We start from the raw sequence: 23,320 nt of genomic DNA on the forward strand, positions 1-23,320 counted from the left end.
TCGTTCGTTCGTTCGTTCGTTCGTACGTACGTACATTCGTTCTTTCGTTCGTTCGTTTTTCGTGCGTACGGAAGTACGTTCGTTCCTTCGTGCGTACGGAAGTACGTTCGTTCGGACATGAGGTACGTTCGTTCGTTCGATCGTTCTTAAGTACGTACTTACGTAAATACGTACTTACGTTAAAACGTACGTACGTTCATTCGTCCGATCGTTCGTTAGTTCGCACGTACGTTCGTTTATTCATTCATTCGTTCGTCTGTTAGTTCGTTCGTTCCTTTGTACGTACGTACGTTCGTTGTTTCGTTCGTTCGATCATTCGTTCTTTCGTTCGTTCGTACGTACGTTCATTCCTTCGTTGGTTGGTTGGTTCGATCGTCCGTTCGTTTGTTCGTACGTACGTACGTACATTTTTCGTTTCTTTGTACGTACGTACGTTCGTTTGTTCGTTTGTTCGTTCCTTCGTCCGTTCGTTCTTTCGTTCGAACTTTTGTACGTACGTACATACGTAAAAACGTACGTATGCTCGTTCGTTCGGTCGTTCCTACGTTCGTACGTACGTTCGTTCGTTCGTTCGTACGTATTTTGTACATACGTTCGTTCGTTAATTCGTTCGTACGTACGTACATACCTATGTATGTTCGTTCTTTCATGCGTTCGTTCGTTCCATCGTTCATTTGTTCGTACGTACGTTCGTTCATTCGATCGTTCGTTCGATCTTACGTACTTAGGTTCGTTCGTTCGTTCGTTTGTACGTACGTTTGTTCTTTCGAAGGCTCGGTCGTTCTTTCGTTCGTTCGTTCGTTCGTTCGTACGTACGTACGTTCGTTTATTCGTTCGTTCGTTCGTACGTACTTACGATCGTTCGTTCGTTCGTACGTACGTACGTTCCTTCGTTGGTTGGTTCGTTCGTCCGTTCGTTTGTTCGTACGTACGTACATTCGTTCATTCGTTTGTACGTACCTTCGTTCGTTCGTTCCTTCCTTCCTTCCTTCCTTCGTTCATACTTACGGACATAAGGTACGTTCTTTCGTTCGACCGTTCGTACGTTTGTACTTACGTAAATACTTACGTAAAAACATACGTACGTTTGTTCGTCTAATCCTTCGATCGTTCGTTAGTTCGCATGTACGTACGTACGTAGGTTCATTCATTCGTTCGTTCGTACGCTCGTTCGTACGCACGTTCGTCCGTTAGTTCGTTCGTTCGTTTTTACTTACGTACGTTCATTGTTTCGTTCGTTCGATCATTCGTTCGTTCGTTCGTTCGTACGTACGTTCATTCCTTCGTTCATTGGTTCGTTCGTCCGTTTGTTTGTTCGTACGTACGTATATTCTTCGTTCGTTTGTACGTACATACGTTCGTTTGTACGTACGTACGTTCGTTTGTTCGTTCCTTTGTCCGTTCGTTCTTTCGTTCGTTCGTACGTGTAGACATAAGGTTCGTTCATTCGTTCAAACGTTCGTACGTACGTACTTACGTAGATACGTACGTACCCAAAGGAACGAACGAACGAACGAACGATCGGACGAACGAGCGTACGTGCGTATTTACGTAAGTACGTATATACGAACGATCGAACGAACGAACGAACGAACGAACGAATGAAGGAATGGACCGACGAAACAACGAAGGAACGAGCGTACGTACGTAAGAACGAACGAACGTACGCAAGTACGAACTTACGATCGAACGAATGAACTCACTGACGTACGACTGAAGAAACGGACGAACAAAAGAACGAACGAACGGACGAATAAACAAACTAACGAACGAACGGACGTACAAACGAACGAACGGACGTACAAACGAACGAACGAATGAACGAACGAACGTAAGTACGTACGATCGAACGAATGAACGAACGTACGTGTGTACGTGCGAATGAACGAACGTACTAACGAACGAATGAACGTTTGTATGTACGTACGTTCGAAAGAATTAACGAACGAACGTACGTACGAACAAAAAAATGAACGAACGAACGTACGCACATTTTTACGTAAGTACGTACGTACGAACGTTCGAACGAATGAACGATTCTTTTGTCTGTACGTAGGAACGAACGAACGAATGAACGAAAGAACAAACGGACGAACGAACGATTGGACCAACGAAAGTACTACGTATTTACGTAAGTACGTACGTACGAACGATCGAACGAACGAACGTACCTTGTGTCCGTACGTACGAACGAAGGAACCTACCTTATGTCCGTACATACGACGAAAGAAGGAACGAACGAACGAACGAAAGAACGAATGATCGTACGTACGAACGAGCGTACAAAAGAACGAACGTACGTACAAACGAACGAACGAACGAATGAACGAAAGAACGTAAGTACGGACGATTGTTCGTACGTACGAATGAACGAACGAAGAAACGAACGAATGAACGTACGTACGTACGTACGAAAGAACGAATGTACATACGCATGTACGTACGTACGAACGAACTAACGAACGAACGTACGTACAAATGTACGTACGTACGAACGAAGGAACGAACGAACGTACGTTTTTTCGTAAGTACGTACCGAGGAACGAACGGACGAACGAACGAATGAACGTACGTACGTACGTGCAACCCAACGAACCAACCAACCAACCAACGAAGGATCGTACGTACGAACGAACGAATGAAAAATGTACGTACTTACGAACGAACGAACGTCCGTACGAACGAATGAACGAACGAACGAATGAACGAACGATCGAACGAACGAGTGTACGTACGTATTTACGTAAGTACGTACGTACGAACGTTCGAATGAATGAATGAATGAAACTTATGTCTGTACGTACGAACGAAGGAACGAAAGAACGAACAGACGAAAGAACGAACAGACGAACGAACGAATGATCAAACGAACGAAAGAACGAACTACGTACGTATGAACGAACGTACGTACGAACGAACGAATGAACGAACGATCGTAAGTACGTACGAACGAACGAACGAATAATCGAGCGTACGTACGTACGTACGAAAGAACGAACGAATGTACGTACGAACGAACGAGTCTTCAAAAGAACGAACGTACGTACAAACGACCGAACGAACGAATGAGCGAACGAATGTAAGTACGTAAGATCGAACGAAGGATCGAATGAACGAACGAATGAACGTACGTACGTACGAAAAATTAACGAACGAACGCATGAAAGGACAAACGTACATAGGTATGTACGTAAGTACGAACGATTTAACGAACGAACGTACGTACAATCGTACGTACGAACGATCGAACGAACGAACGAACGTACGTACGTTTTTACGTAAGTACGTACGTACGAACGTTCGAAAGAATGAACGAACCTTATGTCTACTTACGAACGAACGAAAGAACGAAAGGATGAAGGAACGAACAAAGGAACGTACGTACAAACGAACGAAGAATGTATGTACGTACGTACGTACAAACGAACGAAGAATGTACGTACGAACAAACGAACGGCCGAACGAACCATCCAACGAAGGAATGAATGTACGTACGAGCGAACGAATGATCGAACGAACGAAACAACGAAAGTACGTACGTAAAAACGAACATGCGTACGACCGAAGGAACGAACGAATGAATGAACGACCTACGTGCGAACTAATGAACGATCGAACGATCGGACGAACGAACGTACATATGTTTTTACGTAAGTACGCATTTACGTAAGTACGTATTTACGTAAGTACGTACGTACGACCGAACAAATAAACGAACGTACGTCCGAACAAACGTACGAACGAACGAACGAAAGAACGAACGAGCCTTCGAAAGAATGAACGAAAGAACGAACGAGCCTTCGAAAGAACGAACGTAAGAACAAACGAACGAACGGACGAACGAATGAACGAACGAACGTAAGTACGTAAGATCGAACGAACGATCAAATGAACGAACGAACAAACGAACGAATGAACGTACGTACGTATGAACAAATGAACGATGGAACGAACGAACGCATGAAAGAACGAACATATATAGGTATGTACGTACCTACGAACGAATTAACGAACGAACGTACGTACAAACGTACGTACGAACGAACGTACGTACGTTTTTACGTAAGTACGTACGTACGAAATTCGAACGAAAGAACGAACGGACGAAGGAACGAACAAACGAACGTACGTATAAACGAACGAAGAAAGTTCGTACGTACGTACGAACAAACGAACGGACGAACGAAGCAACCAACAAAGGAATGAACGTACGAACGAACGAGCGAATGATCGAACGAAAGAAGCAACGATCGTACGTACGTAAAAACGAACGAAGGAACTAACGGACGAATGTGCGTACGAACTAAGGAAGGAACGAATGAATGAACGAACGTACGTACGTGCGAACTAACGACCGATCGGACGAACGAACGATCGGACGAAAGAACGTACGTACTTTTTTACGTAAGTACGTACGAACGATCGAACGAACGAACATACCTCATGTCCGTACGTACGAACGAACGAACGAATGAACGAACGAACGAATGAACGAACGAACGTACGTACGTACGAACGAACCAACAAACGAACGAATGAACAAACGTACGTACGAACGAACGAGCCTACAAAAGAACGAACGTACAAACGAACGAATGAACGTAAGTACGTACGAACGATTGAACGAACGAATGAACGAACGTACGTACGTACTTACGTACGTACTTACGTACGTACGTACCTACGTACGTACGAATGAACGAACGATCAAATGAACGTACGTATGTACGAACAAATTAACGAACGAACGTACGTACGTACGTACGAACGAACGAACGTACGTACTTACGAACGTACGTACAAACAAACGAATGAACTAACGGACGAACGTACGTACGAAGGAACGTACGTACGAACGAACGAATGAATGAATGAACGTACGTACGTATGTACGAACGAACGCACGATCGAACGATCGGACCAACGAACGTACGTACGTATTTACGTAGGGACGTATTTACGCAAGTACGCACGTACGAACGATCGATCGAACGAATGTACCTTATGTCCGTACATACGAACGAAGGAACGAACGAACGAAAGAACGAACGGATGAACGAACGTACGTGCGTACGGACGAACCAACAAACGAACGAATGAACAAACGTACGTACGAACGAACGAGCCTACAAAAGAACGAACGTACAAACGAACGAATGAACGTAAGTACGTACGAACGATTGAACGAACGAATGAACGAACGTACGTACGTACTTACGTACGTACGTACCTACGTACGTACGAATGAACGAACGATCAAATGAACGTACGTATGTACGAACAAATTAACGAACGAACGTACGTACGTACGAACGATCGAACGTACGTACGTACGAACGTACGTACAAACAAACGAATGAACTAACGGACGAACGTACGTACGAAGGAACGTACGTACGAACGAACGAATGAATGAATGAACGTACGTACGTATGTACGAACGAACGCACGATCGAACGATCGGACCAACGAACGTACGTACGTATTTACGTAGGGACGTATTTACGCAAGTACACACGTACGAACGATCGATCGAACGAATGTACCTTATGTCCGTACATACGAACGAAGGAACGAACGAACGAAAGAACGAACGGATGAACGAACGTACGTGCGTACGGACGAACGAACGAATGATCGAACGAAAGAAGCAGCGAACGAACGAGCGTACGTACGAACGAACGTACTTACGAAGGTGTGGACGAACTTGCGTCCGAACAAACGAACGAACGAACGAATGAACGAGCGTACGTACGTATTTATTACGTAAGTACGTATTTACGTAAGTACGTACGTCCGAACGATCAAACGAACGAACGACCGTAAGTACGTATGTACGAATGACTGAACGAACGAACGTACGTAGGTACGTACAAACGAAGGAAAGGATGATCGAACGAACGAACGAAGGAACGAACGAACGAACGAACGTACGTATGTAGGAACGACCGAATGAACGAACGTACGTAGGTACGTACAAACGAACGAAGGAATGTACGTACGTACGTACGAACGAACGAACCAACCAACGAAACAACGAAGGAACAAACGTTCGTACATAAGAACGGACGGACGAACGAATGAACGAACGTACGCAAGTACGAACTTTCGAACGAATGAACGATCGAACAAAAGAACGAACGGACGAACGAACAGACTAACGAACGAACGTAAGTAACTACGTAAGAACGAACGAACGAACGAAAGATCGAACAAGCGTACAAAAGAACGAACGTACGTACAAACGAACGAACGAATGAACGAACGTACGTACGAATGAACGATGGAATGAACGAACGAAAGAACGAACGTACATTCGTATGTATGTACGTAGGAACGTACTATGTACGTAGGAACGTACGTATGTACGTACGTACGAACGTACGTACTTACGAACGAACGATCGAACGAACGAACGAACGAAGGAAAGATCGAACGAACGTACTTACGAAAGAACGAACGTACTTACGAACGAACGAACGTACTGCCGAACGAACGAACGAATGAACGAACATACGAATGAACGTTTGTACGTACTTACGTCCGGACGCAGGAACGAACGTACGTACGTACGAACGAAATAACGAACTAGCGAAACGAATGACCAAACGAATGTGCGCATGTACGTGCGAACAAACGAACGAATTAACGAACGAACGTACGTACGAACAAATGAACGAACGAACGAACATACGTACGTTTTTACGTAAGTACGAACGTACGTACGAACGAACGAACGAAAGAACGAACGAGCGTACAAAAGAACGGACGTTCGAACAAACGAACGAACGAACAAACGAACGAACGAACGAACGATAGAACGAACGTAGGTACGTACGTATGAACGAACGAACGAACGTACGTACATTTTTACGTGAGTACGTACGTACCGAACGTTCGAACGAACGAACAAACGTACGTACGTACAAACGAACAAACGAATGTACGTACGTACGTACGAACAAAGACGAACGGACGTACGCAAGAACGAACGAACGATCGAACGAACGTACCTTATGTCCGTACGTACGAACGATGGAACGTAACTTATGTCCGTACATACGAACGAACGATCGAACGAACGAACGAACGAACGAAAGAACGAACGAGAGTACAAAAGAACGAACGTACGTACAAACGAACGAACGAATGAACGAACGAACGTAAGTACGAACGAACGTAAGTACGAACGAACGAACGACGAACGAACGTAGGTACGTACGAACGAACGAACAAACGAACGAATGAACGTACGTACATACGAACGAACGTTCGAACGAATGAACGTTCCTTATGTCTGTACGTAGGAACGAACGACCGAACGAACGAAAGAACTAACTGACGAACGAAGGAACGACCGAACAAACGTACGTACGTACAAACGAACGAACGAATGAACGAACGAACGTAAGTACGAACGAACGAACGAATGAACGAACGAACGAACGTACGTACGTACGTACGTACGTATGAACGAACGAACAAACGAACGAATGATCGTGCGAACGTTTTTACGTAAGTACGTACGTACGAACGTTCGAACGAATGAACGATCCTTATGTCTGTACGTAGGAACGAACGACCGAACAAACGTACGTACGTACAAACGAACGAACGAATGTACGTACGTACGTACGAACAAAACCGAACGGACGAACGAACCAACCAACGAACGAACGAACGTACGTACGAACGAACGAACGAACGTACGTACGTACGAACGAACGAACTAACGGACGAACGTACGAACGAACGTACGAACGAACGAACGATCGAATGAATGAACGAACGTACGTTGATACGTACGAACGAACGGACGATCGAACGATCGGACCAACGAACGTACGTGCGTATTTACGTAAGTACGTATTTACGTAAGTACGTATTTACGTATGTACGTACGTACGTACGATCGAACGAACGATCGAACGAACGATCGAACGAACGAACGTAAGTTATGTCCGTACGTACGAAGGAAGGAACGTTCATTATGTCCGTACATACGAACGAAGGAACGTACGAACGAGCGTACGTACGTATTTACGTAATTACGTACGCACGAACCTTCGAACGAATGAACGTAACTTATGTCCGTACTTACGAACGAACTATCGAAAGAACGAACGAGCCTACAAAAGAACGAACGAGCCTACAAAAGAACGAACGTACGTACAAACGAACGAACGAACGTAAGTACGTACGAATGAACGAACGTACGTACGTACGAATGAACGAACGATCAAACGTACGAATGAACGTACGTATGTACGAACGAATTAAGGAACGAACGTACGTACAAACGTACGTACGAACGAATGAACGAACGAACGTACGTACGTTTTTACGTTCGTACGTACGGACGTTATTACGTAAGTATGTACGTACGAACATTCGAACGAATGAACGATTCTTATGTCTTTACGTAGGAACGAACGAACGAACGAAAGAAAGAACGGACGAACGAACGTACGTACGAACATATACGTACGGACGAACAAACGAACGAACCAACGAAGGAACGAAGGTACGTACGTACGAACGAACGAACGAACGAAACAACGATCGTACGTACGTACGAACAAACGAATGAACTAACGGACGAACGTACGAACGAACGAACGAACGAATGAATGAACGTTAGTACGTATGTACGAACGAACGCACGATCGAACGATCGGACCAACGAACGTACGTACGTATTTACGTAAGTACGTACGTACGAACGATCGAACGAACGAACGTATCTTATGTCCGTACGTACGAACGAAGGAAAGTACCTTATGTCCGTACAAACGAACGAAGGAACGAAAGAACGAACGAACGAGAGAACGAAAGAACGAACGAACGAACGTACTTACATACGAACGAACAAACGAACGAGCGAAAGAACGAACGTAGGTAAGTACGAACGAACGAACGAAAGAACGAACAAGCGTACAAAATAACCTACATACGTACAAACTAACGAACGAACGAACGAACGAACGTACTTACGTACGTACGAATGAACGAACGAAAAAACGAACGAATGTACGTACGTATGTACGAACGAATGAACGATCGAAAAAACGAAAGAACGAACGTACATATGTATGTACGTACGTACGAACGAACTAACGAACGAACGTACGTACAAATGTAAGTACGTACGAACGAACTGACGTACGCACGTTTTTACGTGTGTACGTACGTACGATCGAACGAACGAACGAACGAAAGAACGAACGGACGAACGAATAAACGAACGGATGAACGAACCAACGAACGAACGTACGTGCGTACGAACGAACTAACGAATGATCGAACGAACGAAACAACGAACGTACGTAGGTACGTACAAACGAAGGAACGTATGATCGAACGAACGAAACAATGAACATACGTACGTACGAACGAACGAACGAACGAACGTACGTACGTACGAACGAACGAACGAACGAATGAACGAACTTACATACGTACGAACGAACAATCGGACGAACGAGCGTGCGGACGTATTTACGTAAGTACGTACTTACGAACCATCGCACGAACGAAAGAAAAAACGAAGGAACTAACGAACGAACGTACGTATGTACGAACGAACGAACGAACGTACAAACGAACGAACGAATTTACGTACGTACGTACGAACGAACGAACGAACCAACGAAACAACGAAGGAACAAACGTACGTACGTAAGAACGGAAGGACGAACGAATGAACGAACGTACGCAAGTACGAACTTTCGAACGAATGAAAGATCGAACGAACGAACTCACTGACGTTCGTACGAACGAACAAACGGACGAACAAAAGAACGAACGAACGAACAATCGGACGAACGAGCGTGCGTACATATTTACGTAAGTACGTACTTACAAACCATCGAAAGTACGAAAGAAAGAACGAAGGAACTAACGAACGAACGTACGTACGTATGTACGAACGACCGCAAGAACGTACGTACGTAGGTACGTACAAACGAACGAACGAATGTACGTACGTACGTACGTTCGAACGAACAAACCAACGAAACAACGAAGGAACAAAGGTTCGTACGTAAGAACGGACGGACGAACGACTGAACGAACGTATGCAAGTACGAACTTTCGAACGAATGAACGATCGAACGAACGAACGTACGTACGTACGAACGAACGAACTAACGGACGAACGTACGAACGAACGAACGATCGAATGAATGAACGAACGTACGTTGATACGTACGAACGAACGGACGATCGAACGATCGGACCAACGAACGTACGTGCGTATTTACGTAAGTACGTATTTACGTAAGTACGTATTTACGTTTGTACGTACGTACGAACGATCGAACGAACGATCGAACGAACGAACGTAAGTTATGTCCGTACGTACGAAGGAAGGAACGTTCCTTATGTCCGTACATACGAACGAAGGAACGTACGAACGAGCGTACGTACGTATTTACGTAATTACGTACGCACGAACCTTCGAACGAATGAACGTAACTTATGTCCGTACTTACGAACGAACTATCGAAAGAACATACGGAGAAACAAACGAACGAACGAACGAATGATCGAACGAAGGAAACAACGAACGTACGTACGTACGTACGAACGAACGAACGAAAGAACGAACTAACGAACGAACGTACGAACGAACGTACGAACGAACGAACGAACGAATGAACAAACGTACGTACGAACGAACGAGCCTACAAAAGAACGAACGTACGTACAAACGAACGAACGAACGTAAGTACGTACGAATGAACGAACGTACGTACGTACGAATGAACGAACGATCAAACGTACGAATGAACGTACGTATGTACGAACGAATTAAGGAACGAACGTACGTACAAACGTACGTACGAACGAATGAATGAACGAACGTACGTACGTTTTTACGTTAGTACGTACGGACGTTATTACGTAAGTATGTACGTAAGAACATTCGAACGAATGAACGATTCTTATGTCTTTACGTAGGAACGAACGAACGAACGAAAGAAAGAACGGACGAACGAACGTACGTACGAACATATACGTACGAACGAACGAACGAACGAAACAACGATCGTACGTACGTACGAACAAACGAATGAACTAACGGACGAACGTACGTACGGACGTACGTACGTACGAACGTACGTACGATCGAACGTACGAACGAACGAACGAACGAATGAATGAATGAACGTTAGTACGTATGTACGAACGAACGCACGATCGAACGATCGGACCAACGAACGTACGTACGTATTTACGTAAGTACGTACGTACGAACAATCGAACGAACGAACGTATCTTATGTCCGTACGTACGAACGAAGGAAAGTACCTTATGTCCGTATAAACGAACGAAGGAACGAACTAACGTACGCACGTTTTTACGTGTGTACGTACGTACGATCGAACGAACGAACGAACGAAAGAACGAACGGACGAACGAATAAACGAACGGATGAACGAACCAACGAACGAACGTACGTGCGTACGAACGAACTAACGAATGATCGAACGAACGAAACAACGAACGTACGTACGTACGAACGAACAAACGTACGTACGAACGAACGTAGGTACGAACGAACGTACGTACGAACGTAATTACGAACTTACGTCCGAACAAACGAACACACGAATGAATGAACGAACGTACGTACGTACGAACGAACGAACGAACGAACGATCGGACTAACGAGCGTACGTACGTCTTTACGTAAGTACGTATTTACGTAAGTACGTACTTACGTAAGTACGTACATACGAACGAACGAACGTACGTATGTACGAATGACCGAACGAACATACGTAGGTACGTACAAACGAAGGAACGCATGATCGAACGAACGAAACAATGAACATACGTACATACGAACGAACGAACGAACGAACGTACGTACGTACGTACGAACGAATGAACGAATGAACGAACTTACGTACGTACGAACGAACGAACAATCGGACGAACGAGCGTGCGGACGTATTTACGTAAGTACGTACTTACGAACCATCGAACGAACGAAAGAAAAAACGAAGGAACTAACGAACGAACGTACGTATGTACGAACGAACGAACGAACGTACAAACGAACGAACGAATGTACGTACGTACGTACGAACGAACGAACGAACCAACGAAACAACGAAGGAACAAACGTACGTACGTAAGAACGGAAGGACGAACGAATGAACAAACGTACGCAAGTACGAACTTTCGAACGAATGAACGATCGAACGAACGAACTCACTGACGTATGTACGAACGAACAAACGGACAAACAAAAGAACGAACGAATGAACGAACGAACAGACTAACGAACGAACGTAAGTAAGTACGTACGAACGCACGAACGAACGAACGAACGAAAGACCGAACGAGCGTACAAAAGAACGAACGAACGAACGATCGAACGAACGAACGCAGGAAAGATCGAACGAACGTACGTACGTCCGAACGAACGTACTTACGAATGAACGAACGTACTTACGAACGAACGAACGAATGAACAAACATACGAATGAACGTTTGTACGTACTTACGTCCGGACGCAGGAACGAACGTACGTGCGTACGAACGAACGAACTAACGGGCGAACGTACGTACGTACGAACGAACGGACGATCGAATGATCGGACCAACGAGCGTACGTAAGTACGTACGTAGGAGCGATCGAACGATCGAACGAACGAACGAACGAACGAACGAAAGAACGAACGAACGTACGTACGAACGAACGAACAAAAAACGAACGAGCGTACAAAAGAACGAACGTATGTACAAACGAACGAATAAATGAATGAACGAACGTACGAACGAACGAACGAACGTTCGGACGAACGAGCGTACGTACGTATTTACGTAAGTACGTACATACGAACGATCAAACGAACGAACTAACGTACGTACGTATGTACGAATGACCGAACGAACGAACAATCGGACGAACGAGCGTGCGTACATATTTACGTAAGTACGTACTTACAAACCATCGAAAGGACGAAAGAAAGAACGAAGGAACTAACGAACGAACGTACGTACGTATGTACGAACGACCGAAAGAACGTACGTACGTAGGTACGTACAAACGAACGAACGAATGTACGTACGTACGTACGTTCGAACGAACAAACCAACGAAACAACGAAGGAACAAAGGTTCGTACGTAAGAACGGACGGACGAACGACTGAACGAACGTATGCAAGTACGAACTCTCGAACGAATGAACGATCGAACGAACGTACGTACGTACGAACGAACGAACAATCGGACGAACGAGCGTGCGTACATATTTACGTAAGTACGTACTTACGAACCATCGAACGAACGAAAGAAAAAACTAAGGAACTAACGAACGAACGTACGTATGTACGAACGAACGAACGAACGTACAAACGAACGAACGAATGTACGTACGTACGTACGAACGAACGAACGAACCAACGAAACAACGAAGGAACAAACGTACGTACGTAAGAACGGAAGGACGAACGAATGAACGAACGTACGCAAGTACGAACTTTCGAACGAATGAAAGATCGAACGAACGAACTCACAGACGTACGTACGAACGAACAAACGGACGAACAAAAGAACGAACGAACGAACAAAAGAACGAACGAACGGACGAACGAACAGACTAACGAACGAACGTAAGTACGTACGTACGAACGAACGAACGAACGAAAGAACGAACGAGCGTACAAAAGAACGAACGTACGTACGTACGAACGAACGAATGTACGTACGTACGTACGAACGAACCAACCAACCAACGAAACAACGAAGGAACAAACGTTCGTACGTAAGAACGGACGGATGAAGGAATGAACAAACGTACGCAAGTACGAACTTTCGAACGAATGAACGATCGAACGAACGAACTCACTGACGTATGTACGAACGAACAAACGGACAAACAAAAGAACGAACGAATGAACGAACGAACAGACTAACGAACGAACGTAAGTAAGTACGTACGAACGCACGAACGAACGAATGAACGAAAGACCGAACGAGCGTACAAAAGAACGAACGAACGAACGATCGAACGAACGAACGCAGGAAAGATCGAACGAACGTACGTACGTCCGAACGAACGTACTTACGAATGAACGAACGTACTTACGAACGAACGAACGAATGAACAAACATACGAATGAACGTTTGTACGTACTTACGTCCGGACGCAGGAACGAACGTACGTGCTTACGAACGAACGAACTAACGGGCGAACGTACGTACGTACGAACGAACGGACGATCGAATGATCGGACCAACGAGCGTACGTAAGTACGTACGTAGGAGCGATCGAACGATCGAACGAACGAACGAACGAACGAACGAAAGAACGAACGAACGTACGTACGAACGAACGAACAAAAAAACGAACGAGCGTACAAAAGAACGAACGTATGTACAAACGAACGAATAAATGAATGAACGAACGTACGAACGAACGAACGAACGTTCGGACGAACGAGCGTACGTACGTATTTACGTAAGTACGTACATACGAACGATCAAACGAACGAACTAACGTACGTACGTATGTACGAATGACCGAACGAACGAACGTACATAGGTACGTATAAACGAAGGAACGCATGATCGAACGAACGAAACAACGAACATACGTACGTACGAACGAACGAACGTACGTACGAACGAACGTACGTACGAATGAACGAACGTACGTACGTACGAACGAACGAACAATCGGACGAACGAGCGTGCGTACATATTTACGTAAGTACGTACTTACAAACCATCGAAAGGACGAAAGAAAGAACGAAGGAACTAACGAACGAACGTACGTACGTATGTACGAACGACCGAAAGAACGTACGTACCTAGGTACGTACAAACGAACGAACGAATGTACGTACGTACGTACGTTCGAACGAACAAATCAACGAAACAACGAAGGAACAAAGGTTCGTACGTAAGAACGGACGGACGAACGACTGAACGAACGTATGCAAGTACGAACTCTCGAACGAATGAACGATCGAACGAACGTACGTACGTACGAACGAACGAACAATCGGACGAACGAGCGTGCGTACATATTTACGTAAGTACGTACTTACGAACCATCGAACGAACGAAAGAAAAAACGAAGGAACTAACGAACGAACGTACGTATGTACGAACGAACGAACGAACGTACAAACGAACGAACGAATGTACGTACGTACGTACGAACGAACGAACGAACCAACGAAACAACGAAGGAACAAACGTACGTACGTAAGAACGGAAGGACGAACGAATGAACGAACGTACGCAAGTACGAACTTTCGAACGAATGAAAGATCGAACGAACGAACTCACAGACGTACGTACGAACGAACAAACGGACGAACAAAAGAACGAACGAACGAACAAAAGAACGAACGAACGGACGAACGAACAGACTAACGAACGAACGTAAGTACGTACGTACGAACGAACGAACGAACGAAAGAACGAACGAGCGTACAAAAGAACGAACGTACGTACGTACGAACGAACGAATGTACGTACGTACGTACGAACGAACGAACCAACCAACGAAACAACGAAGGAACAAACGTTCGTACGTAAGAACGGACGGATGAAGGAATGAACAAACGTACGCAAGTACGAACTTTCGAACGAATGAACGATCGAACGAACAAACTCACTGACGTATGTACGAACGAACAAACGGACAAACAAAAGAACGAACGAATGAACGAACGAACAGACTAACGAACGAACGTAAGTAAGTACGTACGAACGCACGAACGAACGAACGAACGAAAGACCGAACGAGCGTACAAAAGAACGAACGAACGAACGATCGAACGAACGAACGCAGGAAAGATCGAACGAACGTACGTACGTCCGAACGAACGTACTTACGAATGAACGAACGTACTTACGAACGAACGAACGAATGAACAAACATACGAATGAACGTTTGTACGTACTTACGTCCGGACGCAGGAACGAACGTACGTGCGTACGAACGAACGAACTAACGGGCGAACGTACGTACGTACGAACGAACGGACGATCGAATGATCGGACCAACGAGCGTACGTAAGTACGTACGTAGGAGCGATCGAACGATCGAACGAACGAACGAACGAACGAACGAAAGAACGAACGAACGTACGTACGAACGAACGAACAAAAAAACGAACGAGCGTACAAAAGAACGAACGTATGTACAAACGAACGAATAAATGAATGAACGAAAGTACGAACGAACGAACGAACGTTCGGACGAACGAGCGTACGTACGTATTTACGTAAGTACGTACATACGAACGATCAAACGAACGAACTAACGTACGTACGTATGTACGAATGACCGAACGAACGAACGTACATAGGTACGTATAAACGAAGGAACGCATGATCGAACGAACGAAACAACGAACATACGTACGTACGAACGAACGAACGTACGTACGAACGAACGTACGTACGAATGAACGAACGTACGTACGTACGAACGAACGAACAATCGGACGAACGAGCGTGCGTACATATTTACGTAAGTACGTACTTACAAACCATCGAAAGGACGAAAGAAAGAACGAAGGAACTAACGAACGAACGTACGTACGTATGTACGAACGACCGAAAGAACGTACGTACGTAGGTACGTACAAACGAACGAACGAATGTACGTACGTACGTACGTTCGAACGAACAAATCAACGAAACAACGAAGGAACAAAGGTTCGTACGTAAGAACGGACGGACGAACGACTGAACGAACGTATGCAAGTACGAACTCTCGAACGAATGAACGATCGAACGAACGTACGTACGTACGAACGAACGAACAATCGGACGAACGAGCGTGCGTACATATTTACGTAAGTACGTACTTACGAACCATCGAACGAACGAAAGAAAAAACGAAGGAACTAACGAACGAACGTACGTATGTACGAACGAACGAACGTACAAACGAACGAACGAATGTACGTACGTACGTACGAACGAACGAACGAACCAACGAAACAACGAAGGAACAAACGTACGTACGTAAGAACGGAAGGACGAACGAATGAACGAACGTACGCAAGTACGAACTTTCGAACGAATGAAAGATCGAACGAACGAACTCACAGACGTACGTACGAACGAACAAACGGACGAACAAAAGAACGAACGAACGAACAAAAGAACGAACGAACGGACGAACGAACAGACTAACGAACGAACGTAAGTACGTACGTACGAACGAACGTAAGTACGTACGTACGAACGAACGAACGAACGAAAGAACGAACGAGCGTACAAAAGAACGAACGTACGTACGTACGAACGAACGAATGTACGTACGTACGTACGAACGAACCAACCAACCAACGAAACAACGAAGGAACAAACGTTCGTACGTAAGAACGGACGGATGAAGGAATGAACAAACGTACGCAAGTACGAACTTTCGAACGAATGAACGATCGAACGAACGAACTCACTGACGTATGTACGAACGAACAAACGGACAAACAAAAGAACGAACGAATGAACGAACGAACAGACTAACGAACGAACGTAAGTAAGTACGTACGAACGCACGAACGAACGAACGAACGAAAGACCGAACGAGCGTACAAAAGAACGAACGAACGAACGATCGAACGAACGAACGCAGGAAAGATCGAACGAACATACGTACGTCCGAACGAACGTACTTACGAATGAACGAACGTACTTACGAACGAACGAACGAATGAACAAACATACGAATGAACGTTTGTACGTACTTACGTCCGGACGCAGGAACGAACGTACGTGCGTACGAACGAACGAACTAACGGGCGAACGTACGTACGTACGAACGAACGGACGATCGAATGATCGGACCAACGAGCGTACGTAAGTACGTACGTAGGAGCGATCGAACGATCGAACGAACGAACGAACGAACGAAAGAACGAACGAACGTACGTACGAACGAACGAACAAAAGAACGAACGTATGTACAAACGAACGAATAAATGAATGAACGAACGTACGAACGAACGAACGAACGTTCGGACGAACGAGCGTACGTACGTATTTACGTAAGTACGTACATACGAACGATCAAACGAACGAACTAACGTACGTACGTATGTACGAATGACCGAACGAACGAACGTACATAGGTACGTATAAACGAAGGAACGCATGATCGAACGAACGAAACAACGAACATACGTACGTACGAACGAACGAACGTACGTACGAACGAACGTACGTACGAATGAACGAACGTACGTACGTACGAGCGAACGAACAATCGGACGAACGAGCGTGCGTACATATTTACGTAAGTACGTACTTACAAACCATCGAAAGGACGAAAGAAAGAACGAAGGAACTAACGAACGAACGTACGTACGTATGTACGAACGACCGAAAGAACGTACGTACGTAGGTACGTACAAACGAACGAACGAATGTACGTACGTACGTACGTTCGAACGAACAAACCAACGAAACAACGAAGGAACAAAGGTTCGTACGTAAGAACGGACGGACGAACGACTGAACGAACGTATGCAAGTACGAACTCTCGAACGAATGAACGATCGAACGAACGTACGTACGTACGAACGAACGAACAATCGGACGAACGAGCGTGCGTACATATTTACGTAAGTACGTACTTACGAACCATCGAACGAACGAAAGAAAAAACGAAGGAACTAACGAACGAACGTACGTATGTACGAACGAACGAACGAACGTACAAACGAACGAACGAATGTACGTACGTACGTACGAACGAACGAACGAACCAACGAAACAACGAAGGAACAAACGTACGTACGTAAGAACGGAAGGACGAACGAATGAACGAACGTACGCAAGTACGAACTTTCGAACGAATGAAAGATCGAACGAACGAACTCACAGACGTACGTACGAACGAACAAACGCACGAACAAAAGAACGAACGAACGAACAAAAGAACGAACGAACGGACGAACGAACAGACTAACGAACGAACGTAAGTACGTACGTACGAACGAACGAACGAACGAAAGAACGAACGAGCGTACAAAAGAACGAACGTACGTACGTACGAACGAACGAATGTACGTACGTACGTACGAACGAACCAACCAACCAACGAAACAACGAAGGAACAAACGTTCGTACGTAAGAACGGACGGATGAAGGAATGAACAAACGTACGCAAGTACGAACTTTCGAACGAATGAACGATCGAACGAACGAACTCACTGACGTATGTACGAACGAACAAACGGACAAACAAAAGAACGAACGAATGAACGAACGAACAGACTAACGAACGAACGTAAGTAAGTACGTACGAACGCACGAACGAACGAACGAACGAAAGACCGAACGAGCGTACAAAAGAACGAACGAACGAACGATCGAACGAACGAACGCAGGAAAGATCGAACGAACGTACGTACGTCCGAACGAACGTACTTACGAATGAACGAACGTACTTACGAACGAACGAACGAATGAACAAACATACGAATGAACGTTTGTACGTACTTACGTCCGGACGCAGGAACGAACGTACGTGCGTACGAACGAACGAACTAACGGGCGAACGTACGTACGTACGAACGAACGGACGATCGAATGATCGGACCAACGAGCGTACGTAAGTACGTACGTAGGAGCGATCGAACGATCGAACGAACGAACGAACGAACGAACGAAAGAACGAACGAACGTACGTACGAACGAACGAACAAAAAAACGAACGAGCGTACAAAAGAACGAACGTATGTACAAACGAACGAATAAATGAATGAACGAACGTACGAACGAACGAACGAACGTTCGGACGAACGAGCGTACGTACGTATTTACGTAAGTACGTACATACGAACGATCAAACGAACGAACTAACGTACGTACGTATGTACGAATGACCGAACGAACGAACGTACATAGGTACGTATAAACGAAGGAACGCATGATCGAACGAACGAAACAACGAACATACGTACGTACGAACGAACGAACGTACGTACGAACGAACGTACGTACGAATGAACGAACGTACGTACGTACGAACGAACGAACAATCGGACGAACGAGCGTGCGTACATATTTACGTAAGTACGTACTTACAAACCATCGAAAGGACGAAAGAAAGAACGAAGGAACTAACGAACGAACGTACGTACGTATGTACGAACGACCGAAAGAACGTACGTACGTAGGTACGTACAAACGAACGAACGAATGTACGTACGTACGTACGTTCGAACGAACAAATCAACGAAACAACGAAGGAACAAAGGTTCGTACGTAAGAACGGACGGACGAACGACTGAACGAACGTATGCAAGTACGAACTCTCGAACGAATGAACGATCGAACGAACGTACGTACGTACGAACGAACGAACAATCGGACGAACGAGCGTGCGTACATATTTACGTAAGTACGTACTTACGAACCATCGAACGAACGAAAGAAAAAACGAAGGAACTAACGAACGAACGTACGCATGTACGAACGAACGAACGAACGTACAAACGAACGAACGAATGTACGTACGTACGTACGAACGAACGAACGAACCAACGAAACAACGAAGGAACAAACGTACGTACGTAAGAACGGAAGGACGAACGAATGAACGAACGTACGCAAGTACGAACTTTCGAACGAATGAAAGATCGAACGAACGAACTCACAGACGTACGTACGAACGAACAAACGGACGAACAAAAGAACGAACGAACGAACAAAAGAACGAACGAACGGACGAACGAACAGACTAACGAACGAACGTAAGTACGTACGTACGAACGAACGAACGAACGAAAGAACGAACGAGCGTACAAAAGAACGAACGTACGTACGTACGAACGAACGAATGTACGTACGTACGTACGAACGAACCAACCAACCAACGAAACAACGAAGGAACAAACGTTCGTACGTAAGAACGGACGGATGAAGGAATGAACAAACGTACGCAAGTACGAACTTTCGAACGAATGAACGATCGAACGAACGAACTCACTGACGTATGTACGAACGAACAAACGGACAAACAAAAGAACGAACGAATGAACGAACGAACAGACTAACGAACGAACGTAAGTAAGTACGTACGAACGCACGAACGAACGAACAAACGAAAGACCGAACGAGCGTACAAAAGAACGAACGAACGAACGATCGAACGAACGAACGCAGGAAAGATCGAACGAACGTACGTACGTCCGAACGAACGTACTTACGAATGAACGAACGTACTTACGAACGAACGAACGAATGAACAAACATACGAATGAACGTTTGTACGTACTTACGTCCGGACGCAGGAACGAACGTACGTGCGTACGAACGAACGAACTAACGGGCGAACGTACGTACGTACGAACGAACGGACGATCGAATGATCGGACCAACGAGCGTACGTAAGTACGTACGTAGGAGCGATCGAACGATCGAACGAACGAACGAACGAACGAACGAAAGAACGAACGAACGTACGTACGAACGAACGAACAAAAAAACGAACGAGCGTACAAAAGAACGAACGTATGTACAAACGAACGAATAAATGAATGAACGAACGTACGAACGAACGAACGAACGTTCGGACGAACGAGCGTACGTACGTATTTACGTAAGTACGTACATACGAACGATCAAACGAACGAACTAACGTACGTACGTATGTACGAATGACCGAACGAACGAACGTACATAGGTACGTATAAACGAAGGAACGCATGATCGAACGAACGAAACAACGAACATACGTACGTACGAACGAACGAACGTACGTACGAACGAACGTACGTACGAATGAACGAACGTACGTACGTACGAACGAACGAACAATCGGACGAACGAGCGTGCGTACATATTTACGTAAGTACGTACTTACAAACCATCGAAAGGACGAAAGAAAGAACGAAGGAACTAACGAACGAACGTACGTACGTATGTACGAACGACCGAAAGAACGTACGTACGTAGGTACGTACAAACGAACGAACGAATGTACGTACGTACGTACGTTCGAACGAACAAATCAACGAAACAACGAAGGAACAAAGGTTCGTACGTAAGAACGGACGGACGAACGACTGAACGAACGTATGCAAGTACGAACTCTCGAACGAATGAACGATCGAACGAACGTACGTACGTACGAACGAACGAACAATCGGACGAACGAGCGTGCGTACATATTTACGTAAGTACGTACTTACGAACCATCGAACGAACGAAAGAAAAAACGAAGGAACTAACGAACGAACGTACGTATGTACGAACGAACGAACGAACGTACAAACGAACGAACGAATGTACGTACGTACGTACGAACGAACGAACGAACCAACGAAACAACGAAGGAACAAACGTACGTACGTAAGAACGGAAGGACGAACGAATGAACGAACGTACGCAAGTACGAACTTTCGAACGAATGAAAGATCGAACGAACGAACTCACAGACGTACGTACGAACGAACAAACGGACGAACAAAAGAACGAACGAACGAACAAAAGAACGAACGAACGGACGAACGAACAGACTAACGAACGAACGTAAGTACGTACGTACGAACGAACGAACGAACGAAAGAACGAACGAGCGTACAAAAGAACGAACGTACGTACGTACGAACGAACGAATGTACGTACGTACGTACGAACGAACCAACCAACCAACGAAACAACGAAGGAACAAACGTTCGTACGTAAGAACGGACGGATGAAGGAATGAACAAACGTACGCAAGTACGAACTTTCGAACGAATGAACGATCGAACGAACGAACTCACTGACGTATGTACGAACGAACAAACGGACAAACAAAAGAACGAACGAATGAACGAACGAACAGACTAACGAACGAACGTAAGTAAGTACGTACGAACGCACGAACGAACGAACGAACGAAAGACCGAACGAGCGTACAAAAGAACGAACGAACGAACGATCGAACGAACGAACGCAGGAAAGATCGAACGAACGTACGTACGTCCGAACGAACGTACTTACGAATGAACGAACGTACTTACGAACGAACGAACGAATGAACAAACATACGAATGAACGTTTGTACGTACTTACGTCCGGACGCAGGAACGAACGTACGTGCGTACGAACGAACGAACTAACGGGCGAACGTACGTACGTACGAACGAACGGACGATCGAATGATCGGACCAACGAGCGTACGTAAGTACGTACGTAGGAGCGATCGAACGATCGAACGAACGAACGAACGAACGAACGAAAGAACGAACGAACGTACGTACGAACGAACGAACAAAAAAACGAACGAGCGTACAAAAGAACGAACGTATGTACAAACGAACGAATAAATGAATGAACGAA

Source organism: Octopus bimaculoides, chromosome 29 (assembly GCF_046866305.1).
Source record: "Octopus bimaculoides isolate indiv1 chromosome 29, ASM4686630v1, whole genome shotgun sequence".
Classification (NCBI taxonomy): domain Eukaryota; kingdom Metazoa; phylum Mollusca; class Cephalopoda; order Octopoda; family Octopodidae; genus Octopus; species Octopus bimaculoides.